General features: G+C 35.4%; 1 non-coding gene across 1 annotated transcript; it reads left to right on the plus strand.

Annotated features, from left to right (window-relative positions):
- The first annotated feature begins 2,911 nt into the window (after window positions 1–2,911).
- On the plus strand, window positions 2,912–3,018 carry LOC123389147. The gene has a single exon (XR_006603680.1). It is a non-coding gene; the product is annotated as a U6 spliceosomal RNA (small nuclear RNA).
- The last annotated feature ends 9,620 nt before the right edge of the window (window positions 3,019–12,638 follow it).

Here is a 12,638-nt window from a genome sequence, read left to right on the forward strand (position 1 = left end):
GGGTGGTCAGTTTAGTATTTCAAAAGAAGATTTTAAATTTAAACCTTAAAACTGAGCTCTTTCAGCCTTATTTATAGACCTTTCTTCATGCTTCATACGTATTCCTTCATTGTAAACTAATAGTGTTTGTCACAGTGTATATAACTAAAATGGATTTTGTATTCTATTATTTCAGAGTTAGTTGCAGTTTCTACTTCCTTAATTCCTTTTTTGAAAAAATAGATTAATTCTACAAAAAGTTTTTTCCAGCTTTATTGAAAAATAATTGACATATCATAATTTGTAAATTTAAGAAATGATTTCTTATAACACTGCAAACTTTTAACATTGTGTAAATTTTGTACCATTTGATAAATTGGCATACATCTGTATTGCAATATAATCTACATAAAATGTTAATACATCTACTATCTCATATAGTTGCCACTGTTTTTTATGCATGTATGGTAAGGAATTTTAAGATCTACTCTCTTAGCAACTTTTATGTATATAGTACAGTAGAGATAAACTTCAGAGGTCTTGTGGGATTTGTTCCAGACCGCCTCAATAAAGCGATTATCTCAATAAACTAAGTCAAATCATTATTTTTTATTTTTGGTTTCCCAGTGCAAATAAAAAATTATGTTTCCCGGTGCATATAAAAAATAAACACTATACTGTACTGTTCAAAAGCATTATGTCTTTAAGGAAAAACAATGTATATACCTTAAGTAAACTAGTTCTGAGTTTTCAGTGGGTCATAATTACTGATCACAGATCACCATAACAAATACAATAATAATGAAAAAACTTGAAATATTGCAAGAATTACCAACATGTGACAGAGAGACACAAAATGAACAAATGTTTAGAAAAATGGTGGCAGCAGACCTATTTTATACAAGATTGCTATAAGCTTTCAACTTGTAAGAATGTGATATATGCAAAGTTTAATAAAGGGAAGCACAATAAAAAAGTATGTATATATTATTAACTATGATCATCATGCTGTACATTAGATCCCCAGAACTTTTTCATATTATAGTTGCAAGTTTGTACCCTTTGACCACCTTATTCCACCCCAGGTTCCCCTCTTGTCAACTCAACTCTAAGTTTCCATTAGTTTGCTTTTTCTTCAGATTCTGTATGTAAGGGATATCATAATACATAAATTAAAAAAATATATAAAATCTTTGAAATATTTCACTTAGTATAATACCTTCAAGATCCATCCATGCTGTTGTAAATGGCAGTATTTCTTAATTTTTCATGGTTAAGTAGTATTCCATGGTATATATTTACCATACTTTTTTATTCATTCATCCATTAATGGATACTGAAGTTATTTCCATATCTTGCTTATAGTTAATAATTTTATAATGAACATAAGAGTTCAGATATGTCTTCGAATAGTGACTTCGTTTCCTTTAGATATATACCTAGAGGTGGGATTACTGAATCATATGGTAATTTTACTTTTAATAATATGAATAATCTCCATACTGTTTTCCATACAAATTTATATCCCTATCACAGTGCATAAGTTCCGCATTTTACTCAATATTTACCAAAATTTGAGAGTTTTAATTTTTTGGTAGTATATATTCTAATAGGTAGTAATATCTTGCTGTGTTTTTCAGAGGTAAACAACAATAACAACATAATGACTTTGCCCTGAGTTTTTACGTTGAGCACTTTTTAATGCTCCTGTTGGTCATTTATATAACTTTTTTGAAAAAAAAAAAGTCTATTGAGATACTTTTGCTATTTTTTAAATTATATATTATTTTCTATTTGTATCTGTTGGTTATTAACCTCTTTTCAGATATAAGATTTGTAAGTATTTTCTTCCATTCTGTGGATTGTGTTTTCATTCTTTCTCTCTCTTTTGTTTTTTTGGCAATGCAGAAACTTTAGTTTAATGTAATACCATTTATTTATTTTTGTTTCTTTTGCTTGTGTTTTTGGCCTGTTATCCAAAAAACTATTGGCAAGACCAATGTCAAGGAGAATTTTTCCTATGTTTTCCTTTAGGAAATTTAGTTTCATGCATCACATTTAAGTCTTTAATCTATTTCAAGTTAAGATTTATGAGTGATATAAGGTTCCAGTTTCATGCTGGTTTATGTGACTATTCAGTTTTAAATATCATTTATTGAACAGACTATTTTTACCCATTATATATGTTGGCCCCTGTCAAATATTAGGTGACTGTATGAAAGGATTTATTTCTGGACTCTCAATTCTGTTCTACTTGTTTATGGGTCTGTTTTTTATGCCAGTATACTTTATTGTTTTGAGCATGAGGGCATTGTAGTATAGTTTCAAATCAAGAGTGTAATTTCGCTTCTTCATTCTTTCTCAGAACTGCTTTAATTATTTGTTGTCTTTTATGGTCTCATATAAATTTTAGAATTCTTTACTTACTTCTGTAAAAACACAATATTGGATTTTTTAAAAGATTATTTATTTATTTATTTCACAGAGAGAGATGGCAAGCAGGCAGAGAGGCAGGCAGAGAGAGAAGAGGTAGCAGCTTCCTGCTGAGCAGAGAGCCTGATGCAGGGCTCGATCCCAGGACCCTGGGATCATGACCTGAGCAGCAGAAGGCAGTGGCTTAACCCACTGAGCCACCCAGGTGCCCCTAACATTAGATTTTTGATAAGAATTGAATTTACAGATGGTTTTCGGTAGTATGGACATTTTAACAATGTTAATTCTTACCATTCATAAATATGAGCTATCTTTCCATTTATGTCTCCTTCAATTTCTTTATCAATGTCATAGTTTTATGGGGTACAGATCTTTCATCTTCTTAGTTAAATCTTATCCTAAGTATTTTTATTAGTTTTGATGCTAGTGTGTGAATTAGATTGTTCTCTTTATTTTTTCAGACAGTTCATCATTAGAGTGTTTAAAATGCTCCTGTCTTGTGCTTACTTTGGCAGCACATATACTAAAATTGGAATGATGCAGAGAAGATTAGCTTGATCACTGAACAAGGATGACATGAAAAACTGGGAAGCATTCCATATTAAAAAAAAAAGAAAACAAAACAAAATTATTGTCTTTTATATATTTATCTTCTATTTGGAAGCTTTTACTAAATTTGTTTATTTCAAAAATTTTTGTGAATTTTTTAGGATTCTTTTACATGTAAGTTCATGTTATCCATAAAAAGAAAAATTTTCTTCTTTTTTTTTTTGAGTCTTTTATTTCTTTGTGTTTTCCTTGTTTCTCTGGCTAGGACATCCAGTACTATGTCAAATGAGAGTAGTGAAAGTGGACACACTTGTCTTTTTTCTGATCTTTCTTAGGGGGAAAACTTTAAAAAAAACTTTTTTGATTGAATAGGAGATTAGCTCTGAGCTTGCAATATGTGTTTTTTTTTTTAATGGATTTTTAAATTATTTTTTAAATTTTTTATAAAACATATAATGTGTTTTTATCCCTAGGGGTACAGGTCTGTGAATCACCAGGTTTACACATTTCACAGCACTCACCATCACTCACCATAGCACCTGCCCTCCCCCAATGTCCATCTACTCCCCCCCCACCCTCCTCTCCCAAACCACACCTCCCCCCAGCAACCCTCCGTCTGTTTTGTGAGATTCAGTCTTTATGGTTTGTCTCCCTCCCAATCCCATCTTCTTTTATTTTTCTTTTCGTACGGCCCGAAACCGCCTATGTTGCATCTCCACTTCATCATATCAGGGAGATCATATGATAGTTGTCTTTTCTCAGATTGATTTATTTCGCCAAGCATAATATCCTCTAGTTCCATCCACGTCATCACAAATAGCAGGATTTCATTTCTTTTGATGGCTGCACAGTATCCCATTGTACATATATACCACATCTTATTTATTGATTCATCTGTTTGAAGGACATTTAGGTTCTTTCCATAGTTTAACTATTGTGGACATTGCTGCTATAAACACTTGGGGGTGCATGTTTGCCCCTTCAGAATGCCACGTTTGTATCTTTAGGGTATATACCCAGTACTACAATCACTGGGTCATAGGCTAGTTCTATTTTCAGCTTTTGAGGCACCTCCACGCTGTTTTCCAGAGTTGTTGCACCCAGCTTGCATTCCCACGTACAGTGTAGGAGGGTTGCCCTTTCTCCACATCCTCGCCAGCATCTGTCATTGACTGACTTGTTCATGTTAGCCATTCTGACAGGTGTGAGGTGGTATCTCATTCTGGTTTTGATTTGTATTTCCCTGATGCCGAGTGATGTGGAGCATTTTTTCATGTGTGTCTGTTGGCCATTTGGATGTATTCTTTGCAGAAATGTCTGTTCATGTCCTCTGCCCATTTCTTTATTGGATTATTTGTTCTTAGGGTGTTGAGTTTGATAAGCTCTTTATAGATTTTGGATAGATACTGGCCCCTGCTCCTTTTATCTGGTATGTCATTTGCAAATATCTTCTCCCAGATAACTTCTGACAGTCATCTTTTGGCTTTGTTAACTGTCTCCTTTGCTGTGGCAAAAGCTTTTTGATCTGATGAAATCCCAATAGTTCATTCTTGCCCCTTGCTTTCCTTGCCTTTGGCGATGTTTCCTAGGAAGAAGTTGCTGCTGCTGCTGCGGTCAAAGAGGTTGCTACCTGTACTCTCCTCAAGGATTTTGATGGATTCCTTTCTCACATTATGCTTCTTCATCCATTTCCAGTCTATTTTTCATGTATGGTGTAAGGAAATGGTCCAAATTCATTTTTCTGCATGTGGCTGTTTTCAATTTTCCCCAACACCATTTGTTGAAGAGGCTGTCTCTTTTCCATAGGACATTCCTTCCTGCTTTGTTGAAGATTAGTTGACCATAGAGTTGAGGGTGTATTTCTGGGCTCTCTATTCTTGTTCCATTGATTTATGTCTGTTTTGGGGAAAGTTCCCTACTATCTTGATGATGACAACTTTGTAATAGAGCTTGAAGTCTGGAATTGTGATGCACACAACTTTGGCTTTCTTTTTTCAATAATCCTCTGGCTATTCGAGGTATTTTCTGGTTCCATATAGATTTTAGGATGATTTGTCCCATTTCTTTGAAAAAAATGGATGGGATTTTGATAGGGATTGCATTAAATGTGTAGATTGCTTTAGGTAGCATAGACATTTTCACAATATTTGTTCTTCCAATACAGGAGCATGGGAACATTTCTTTTTTTTTTTCCATTTCTTTTGTGTCTTCTTCAATTTCTTTCATGAGTACTTTAGAGTTTTCTGAGTATGGATTCTTTGTCTCTTTGGTTAGGTTTATTCCTAGGTATCTTAGGGTTTTGGCTGCAATTGTAAATGGGATTCACTCCTTAATTTCTATTTCTTCAGTCTTGTTGGTATAAAAAAAATGCAACCAATTTCTGTGCATTGATTTTTTATATTCTGACACTTTACAGAATTCCTATACTAGTTATAGCAGATTTGGAGTGGAATCCTTTAAGTTTTCCACATACAGTGTCATATTGTTTGCAAACAGGGATAGTTTGACTTCTCTTTGGCCAATTTGGCAAAGTTTGGATGCCTTTAATTTCTTTTTGTTGTCTGATTGCTGAGGCTAGGACTTCTAGTACGATGTTGAATAGCAGTGGTGATAACGGACTTCCCTGCCGTGTTCCTGACCTCAGCGGAAAAGTATTCAGTTTTTCTCCATTGAGAATGATATTTGCAGTGGGTTTTTCATAGATGGCTTTGATAATATTGATAATATGTGCCCTCTATCCCTACACTTTGAAGAGTTTTAATCAGGAAGGGACACTGCACTTTGCCAAATGCTTTTTCAGCATCTATGGAGAGTATCATATGGTTCTTGTTCTTTCTTTTATTAATGTGTTGTATCACATTGATTGATTTGCAGATGTTGAACCAACCTTTTAGCCCTGGAATAAATCCCACTTGGTCGTGGTGAATAATCCTTTTAATGTACTGTTGAATCTTATTGGCTAGTATTTTGGTGAGAATTTTCACATCTGTGTTCATCAAGGATATTGGTCTGTAGTTCTCTTTTTTGATGGGATCCTTGTCTGGTTTTGGGATCAAGGTGATGCTGGCCTCAGAAAAAAAAGTTTGGAAGTTTTCCTTCCATTTCTATTTTTTTGGAACAGTATCAGGAGAATAGGAATTAATTCTTCTTTAAATGTTTGGTAGGATTCCCCTGGGAAGCCATCTGGCCCGGGGCTTTTGTTTGTTTGGAGATTTTTGATGACTGTTTCAATCTCCATACTGGTTATGGGTCTGTTCAGGTTTTCTATTTCTCCTGGTTCAGTTGTGGTAGTTTATTGTCTCTAGGAATGTATCCATTTCTTCCCGATTGTTGAAATTTGTTGGCGTTAGAGTTTGCTCATAGCATGTTCTTATAATTGTTTGTATTTTTTTTTTGGTGTTAGTTGTGATCTCTCCTCTTTCATTCATGATTTTATTTATTTGGGTCCTTTCTCTTTTCTTTTTGATAAGTCGGGTGAGGGGGTTTTATCAATTTTATTAATTCTTTAAAAGAACCAGCTCCTACTTTCATTGATTTGTTCTATTGTTTTTTGGTTTCTATTTCATTGATTTCTGCTCTGATCTTTATGATTTCTCTTCTCCTGCTGGGCTTAGGGTTTCTTTCTTGTTCTTTCTCCAGCTCTTTTAGGTGTAGGGTTAGGTTGTGTACCTGAGACCTTTCTGTTTCTTGAGAAAGGTTTGTACCGCTATATATTTTCCTCTCAGGACTGCCTTTGTTGTGTCCCACAGATTTTTGAACCGTTGTATTTTCATTATCATTTGTTTCCATAATTTTTTTCAATTCTTCTTTAATCTCCCGGTTTGACCCCATTCATTCTTTAGAAGGATGCTGTTTAGTCTCCATGTATTTGGGTTCTTTTCAAACTTCCTTTTGTGGTTGAGTTCTAGCTTTAGAGCATTGTGGTCTGAAAATATGCAGGGAATGATCCCAATCTTTTGATACCGGTTGAGTCCTGATTTAGGACCAAGGATCTGATCTATTCTGGATAGCTTTCTTTTTTTTTATTTACCATTATCAAGTTTAATTTTATTTACCATTTAAAAAAAACTTTCTAGTTTTTTAATTCTATATTTCATTTATTTCTGCCCTAATTTTTATTTTTTCCTTCCTTTTGCTACTTTTAAGTTTACTTTGTTCTTTTTGTATTTTTTTGAGCTTTTATATTAAGTTCTTTATTTGAAATCTTTTTTATATACATTTATAGATATAAAATTTCCTTTTATAACTGCTTTGCTGCTTATCATAATTTTTTGGTATATATTTTTTATTTTCCTCAAGATGTATTTTTATTCCCATTTTTGTCTTCTTTTTTTTGATTTTTTTGTTTTTTTAAAAATGTGTATGTCTGTGTATTTGTAAATTTTCCAAATTTCCTTCTGTATTGATTTCTAGTTTCATATTATTTTGGCTGGAAATATACTCGATATGCTTTCTATATTATTGATTTTTGGGGGGACTCTTGTTTTGGTGGTTTAAAATGTGATCTATCCTAGAAAATTTTCCACCATGTGCTTGTGACGAATATTTATTATGATACTATTGGATGGAATATCCTGTAAATATGTTAGGTTCATTTGACATAGTTTTCTTTTGTTTTGTTTGTTTGTTTGTTTGTTTGTTTGAGAGAGAGAGAGCATGGAAGAGAGAATGAGCAAGGGGCAAGCGCAGAGACAGAGTGAGAAGACCCCCTCCTGAGGCAGGAAGCCCAATGTAGGACTCTATCTCAGGACCGGGATCACGACCTGAGCCAAAGGCAAAGGCTTAACTGACTGAGCCACCCAGTTGTCCAGGGCATAGTGTCTAAATTCACTATTTTCTTATTGATTTTCTGTCAGGATGATCTATCCATAGGTAAGAGTGGGGTATTATTGTCCCCAGATATTATTGTATTGCTATTTATTTCTCCTTTTTGTTTTGTTAGTATTTTTTTTATATATTTATGTGGCTCAATATTAGGTACATGATATTTACAATTACTGTATTGATGAATTGATGACACTTTTCTTATTGTTTAATGACCTTCTTTGACTCCTGTGGTGATTTTTAGCTTATATAAACCCTATTTTGTCTGTTATAGTTATTGCCACACTTGTTTTCTTTTGTCATCATTAGCTTGGAATGTCTTTTTCCATCCCTTTACTCTCTGCCCATGTGTGTCCTTAAAGCTAAAGAGATTCTTTTATATGCAACATATTGTTGGATCTCGTGTTTTTTGTTTGTTTTTTAATCTATTCTAGCCTTTATATGTCTTTGAACTGATGATTCCATTCACTTACAGTTAAAGTAATTATGGATAGGTAAGGACTTAACTATTGCCTTTCATTCTTTTTACATTTCATGATTTATTTAAATTTTAGTTAATATATAGTGTAATATTAGTTTCAGGAGTAGAATTTAGTAATTCACCATTTACATATGCTCATCAATGCTCATCACAACTGACCTCCTAATAATTATTACTGGCTTAGCCCATTCCCCTGCCCATCTCCCCTCAGAAGAAACAGTTTGTTACTTATAGTTAAGTGTATTATGGTTTGCCTTCCCCTCCCTTTTTTAAATTTTTTTTTCTTTCCCCAGTGTTTATGTTTGTTTTTGTTTCTCTTTGTAGATGCTCTGCTCTTTATTTCCTGTCTTGTTCTCTTTGTTTGTAATCTGATGACGTTTTGTGGCAGTATGTTCTTTTTTAACTTCTTTATCAAAATCTTTTTGTGTATCTACTACATATTCTTTATTATTATTTACCATTAAGCTTATATAAAATACGTTAGTTATAACATTCCATTTTATGTTGAAAACAACTGAACTTCAATAGTGTACAGAAAAATTATACTTCTCCTATAACAATAGGTTATTGATGTTTTTACATTTTAGATCATTTTTTTATATTGTACTTTCAATAACAAATGATTGCAGTTTATAGTTATTTTTAATAGGCTTGTTTTTTTTTTACTTTTTAAACTAGACTAGTAAATGATTATATATATCCACCATTACAATATTAGAGAATCTGGTTTTGACTATACATTTACCTTTCGCAATAAATAAGGAGCCATCCATGCTCCATGTTGCCATCTTGATGACATCACCATCCCCAAATCTCCAGTGTTACTTTATATTTATCTTTTTTAAAGATTTTATTTGTTTATTTGACAGAGAGAGAGAGAGCTCAAATTGGGGCAGAGTGGCAGGCAGAGGAAGATCGAGAGGCAGGCTTATTTACCCAGCAGTGAGCCCAATGCAGGTCTTAATCCCAGGACCCTGGGATCATGACCTGAGCCAAAGGCAGCTGCTTAACCGATTGATTCAGCCCCAGGGAGCCCTAAATTTTACTTTATTTTAATATATGACTATTTTTTATTTCTACTAATAGACATATCAATTTTATTGCTTTAATATTAAGGTCTCCTTAGCATTTATCAATTTGATAAGTGTTGTTACATTTGTGGTGGTAAGTATGTAATTCATGTATGTGGTGGTATGTAAGTAATTCAGAATATGAATTTTAAACTCTAGATCATATGCTCCATTGTGGCAGATAATGTCTGAATTCATCACACCCCACAAAAATTAGTACTCGAAATAGGTCTTTGTTGATTGGCTGAATGAATTAAGTGTTCTGACTCTAGCCATAGGCTGACCAAACAGGCAGAGATAAAGGAGAAAAATATAATGATTGTCAAATGTGGGTGAACTGAGAAAAAAACCACGTTGTAGCTCCGGATAACATTCCCTTAAACTTTGCGATTTGGATGTTTTTGCAATGGAGTTTTCGAAAGCAAACAACTCGCTCCGCTAAATAATAAGCAATTTATTAATTGCTCTTCCTTATGAGAGTCCTGACATCAGTCAGCGTTTGTGGGTTTCTTGATTCCATTCCAAGAGGGTTGAAGGCGTCTGTGTGATTTATGTAATAGGCCAACAGTGTTCATGAGGAAAGACTTGTAGGATAGAAAAGTTCTTAAAGATGGGAACACAAGATAGCTTGCCTATGGACTTGTGAGGTGGGGTGTAACTGAAAATGCATTTGAGCAGTAAGGGAAGGGCAGCGCACACAAAAAAACCATAGGAATGGTGTCGCCTGTGGTTTTTGTTTTGTTTTGTTTTGTTTTTACAAACACATACCATTTCCCCTCCCCATGGAAATTTCAAATTTACTTGATCTAACAACCACAAATACTTAGGACATTATGAACACAAGATGGCATTAAAAAGGATACGTAAAAATAAACTACAAAATTTAAGTAAATGTTAAGTGTTTATCATTATTTCAGCCTATGTTTTTCTATGCTTAACTGCGCTCAAAGAAATTACAACGTTTCTAATATTATACCAGGCTGTTAAACTAATGCAAAGGGTTTTTATGGAATTTTCTTATAACACAATCTCGATTTTCTACATTGGCTGTCACTATCCTGAAAATTCTCATGTTTATAGATATGTGCATATATTTAGCTTATTATATAATATTCACTGTTATTTAACGTCATGGTTTATACTCTGTTATTTTGATTCCGGCTTCTAATTCTAAATTGGTTCACTTTGTTCCAAGATTTCCCTCCCTCTACCTTATTTCTTCTAAGGGCGAAATGTCCAATACCATCAACCTGTTATTTAAAGTGAGAACTAAAGAGGAACAGCTGTTAGTAGAGAAACGGATTATATATAGGTGGTCTTTGATGTTGACTACTCAGTGAGATATTAAGTAGCTCAGCGAGGGTATTTTCCGCATATGCATTTTAATTAATTTTAGGATAACAGCATAGGTTGTTTATGGGCCTTAATTAAACTTACAATAAGCTGCATTATATATATATTTTTTGCACTAACTCACCAGTCCGCCCATCATGTCGGCTATTCAAAATAAACCACTCATTTATGGAAAAATTGTTTTCATCTTCAATCTCCAAGTACAATCTTCAACACTTAACTACGGTAGGCTCTGGTGTGCTCTTTGGCAGCACATATATTAACTTTATTGTTTCTGGGTATACAAAAGGATATAGGAATGGAATATTTTGTAATATGATGATTTTGTCCTTTCTAAATGACAGAGTCTGTGTAAGCATTCTTTGATTTGATCAGAGACCTAAGGAGGTAGGTCCCAAAGGTAGAAAAAGAAAACAAAATCGGAAAAAAAGAAAATGTTCTCAGTCCTTCTTTAGTTTGTCATTTGCAGGAATCACAAGAGGCAAATACATTAAAATGGTTTTTTTTCTTTTTTTTTTTCTTATTTTTTAAAAATTAATTTAAATTTTTTAATTGGATTATGCTCCCTTAAACTCATCTTGATACCAATGATATAGAAAATCAAAGCAATCCACCAAACCTTTCTTTTCAATGATGTTGCCTTTTAAAACATGTTGCCTTTAAAAATTTTTACAGTCTCATCTGCTAAGTAGTATATGGGTAGATGAAGACCTTGACTCAAAGTGTCATCATAGACTGTGGTGACACATACTTGTCTCTTGCCACCGGCGGCCCCCGTACACGCAAAGGCGTGTTTTGGCTGCCATGGCAAGCCGTTTCCTGCTTCATGCGACCGTTTCCTTCGCTCCCGGTCCGTGCAACAACAAGTGCCTAATGGCTGCGATTCTCTTCTCCCCAGGGGCGGCGTTGGCTGCGCCTTTCGTTCCCAACGAATGCTCCTGGGGAGCACAGTGACATGACGTGTCCCTTTCCTTAAATGGCTGTTTCCACAGGTGCAGTGCAACCACGCTTTTCTCTCTCAGGCAGAGGGGATGACCAGGCTAAATGAGACGCCAGGAGATTTTGCTCCATACGGGTCTATCAAAACCATTGCATTCGGAGACTATGTTCAACAAGCGTCGCATCCAGCATGCCACAGAACTGACACAAGACGTCCCAAAGAATGCTGTGCTTTCCCAGAGGGGATGGCAAGTACAAAGAGGCTTTTGCTCTCTATGGCGGATTTTCTCCTCTTTTCTCCCACCGTTGTGTGAATATTAGGTTAGAGAGGGAAACAGCAAGCATCCCCAAACCCAAACCAAGGTTTCCCAACGAATTGCTGTGTGTTTCCAAAGGGCAATATGAACAAGGACCAAAGAGGCTTTCGCTGTATGCGGGTTTCTCCCATTCTCCCACCCCTCGAGACAGTGGGATCCAGGCAAGCAGCAGCAGCAGCCCGCAGAAAACATTTTTTCTCATCGCATGCCCTGTGCTTTCGCAGAGAGGCTTTTGGCTTGGAACCGCGAACCGCACTACTTCGCCGCTGCTTCCTCAGCAAAGTCTTTTTTCAGCTCGCGTCAGGGAGAACCAAAGAGCTGAGCGGCGAAAAGATGGTGCCTCTCCTATTGGCCCCTTTTTTTTTTGTCCCTGCTTTCTTTTTTCCACGGGCCTCCAATGGTTTCCAGCGTTCCTGGGGGTTTCACCCCTCCCAGGCCCCGAACTTACCGCAGAGACAACAGCCAACAACACTGCAGTATCAAAAGCTGCTTGCGGAGCCCAGGGATGGACCCTTATACACATACCCATATCCCGGTGTAGGCATCGCTTAGCCTTTAATATGGCGCTCGTGCGGAACTCGCGGACGAGCACGGTGATTTCACCACAGGAAAGGAGAGGTGAAAGGATCCCTGCACACCGCCCGTGCACTGAATAGGCGCTTTGGGGGACTGTCCCCACCCCTTCCCTTAAAC

The sequence above is a fragment of the Mustela putorius genome, unplaced genomic scaffold (assembly GCF_011764305.1).
Source record: "Mustela putorius furo isolate JIRA1106 unplaced genomic scaffold, ASM1176430v1.1 tig00003960_pilon_pilon_pilon, whole genome shotgun sequence".
NCBI lineage: Eukaryota > Metazoa > Chordata > Mammalia > Carnivora > Mustelidae > Mustela > Mustela putorius.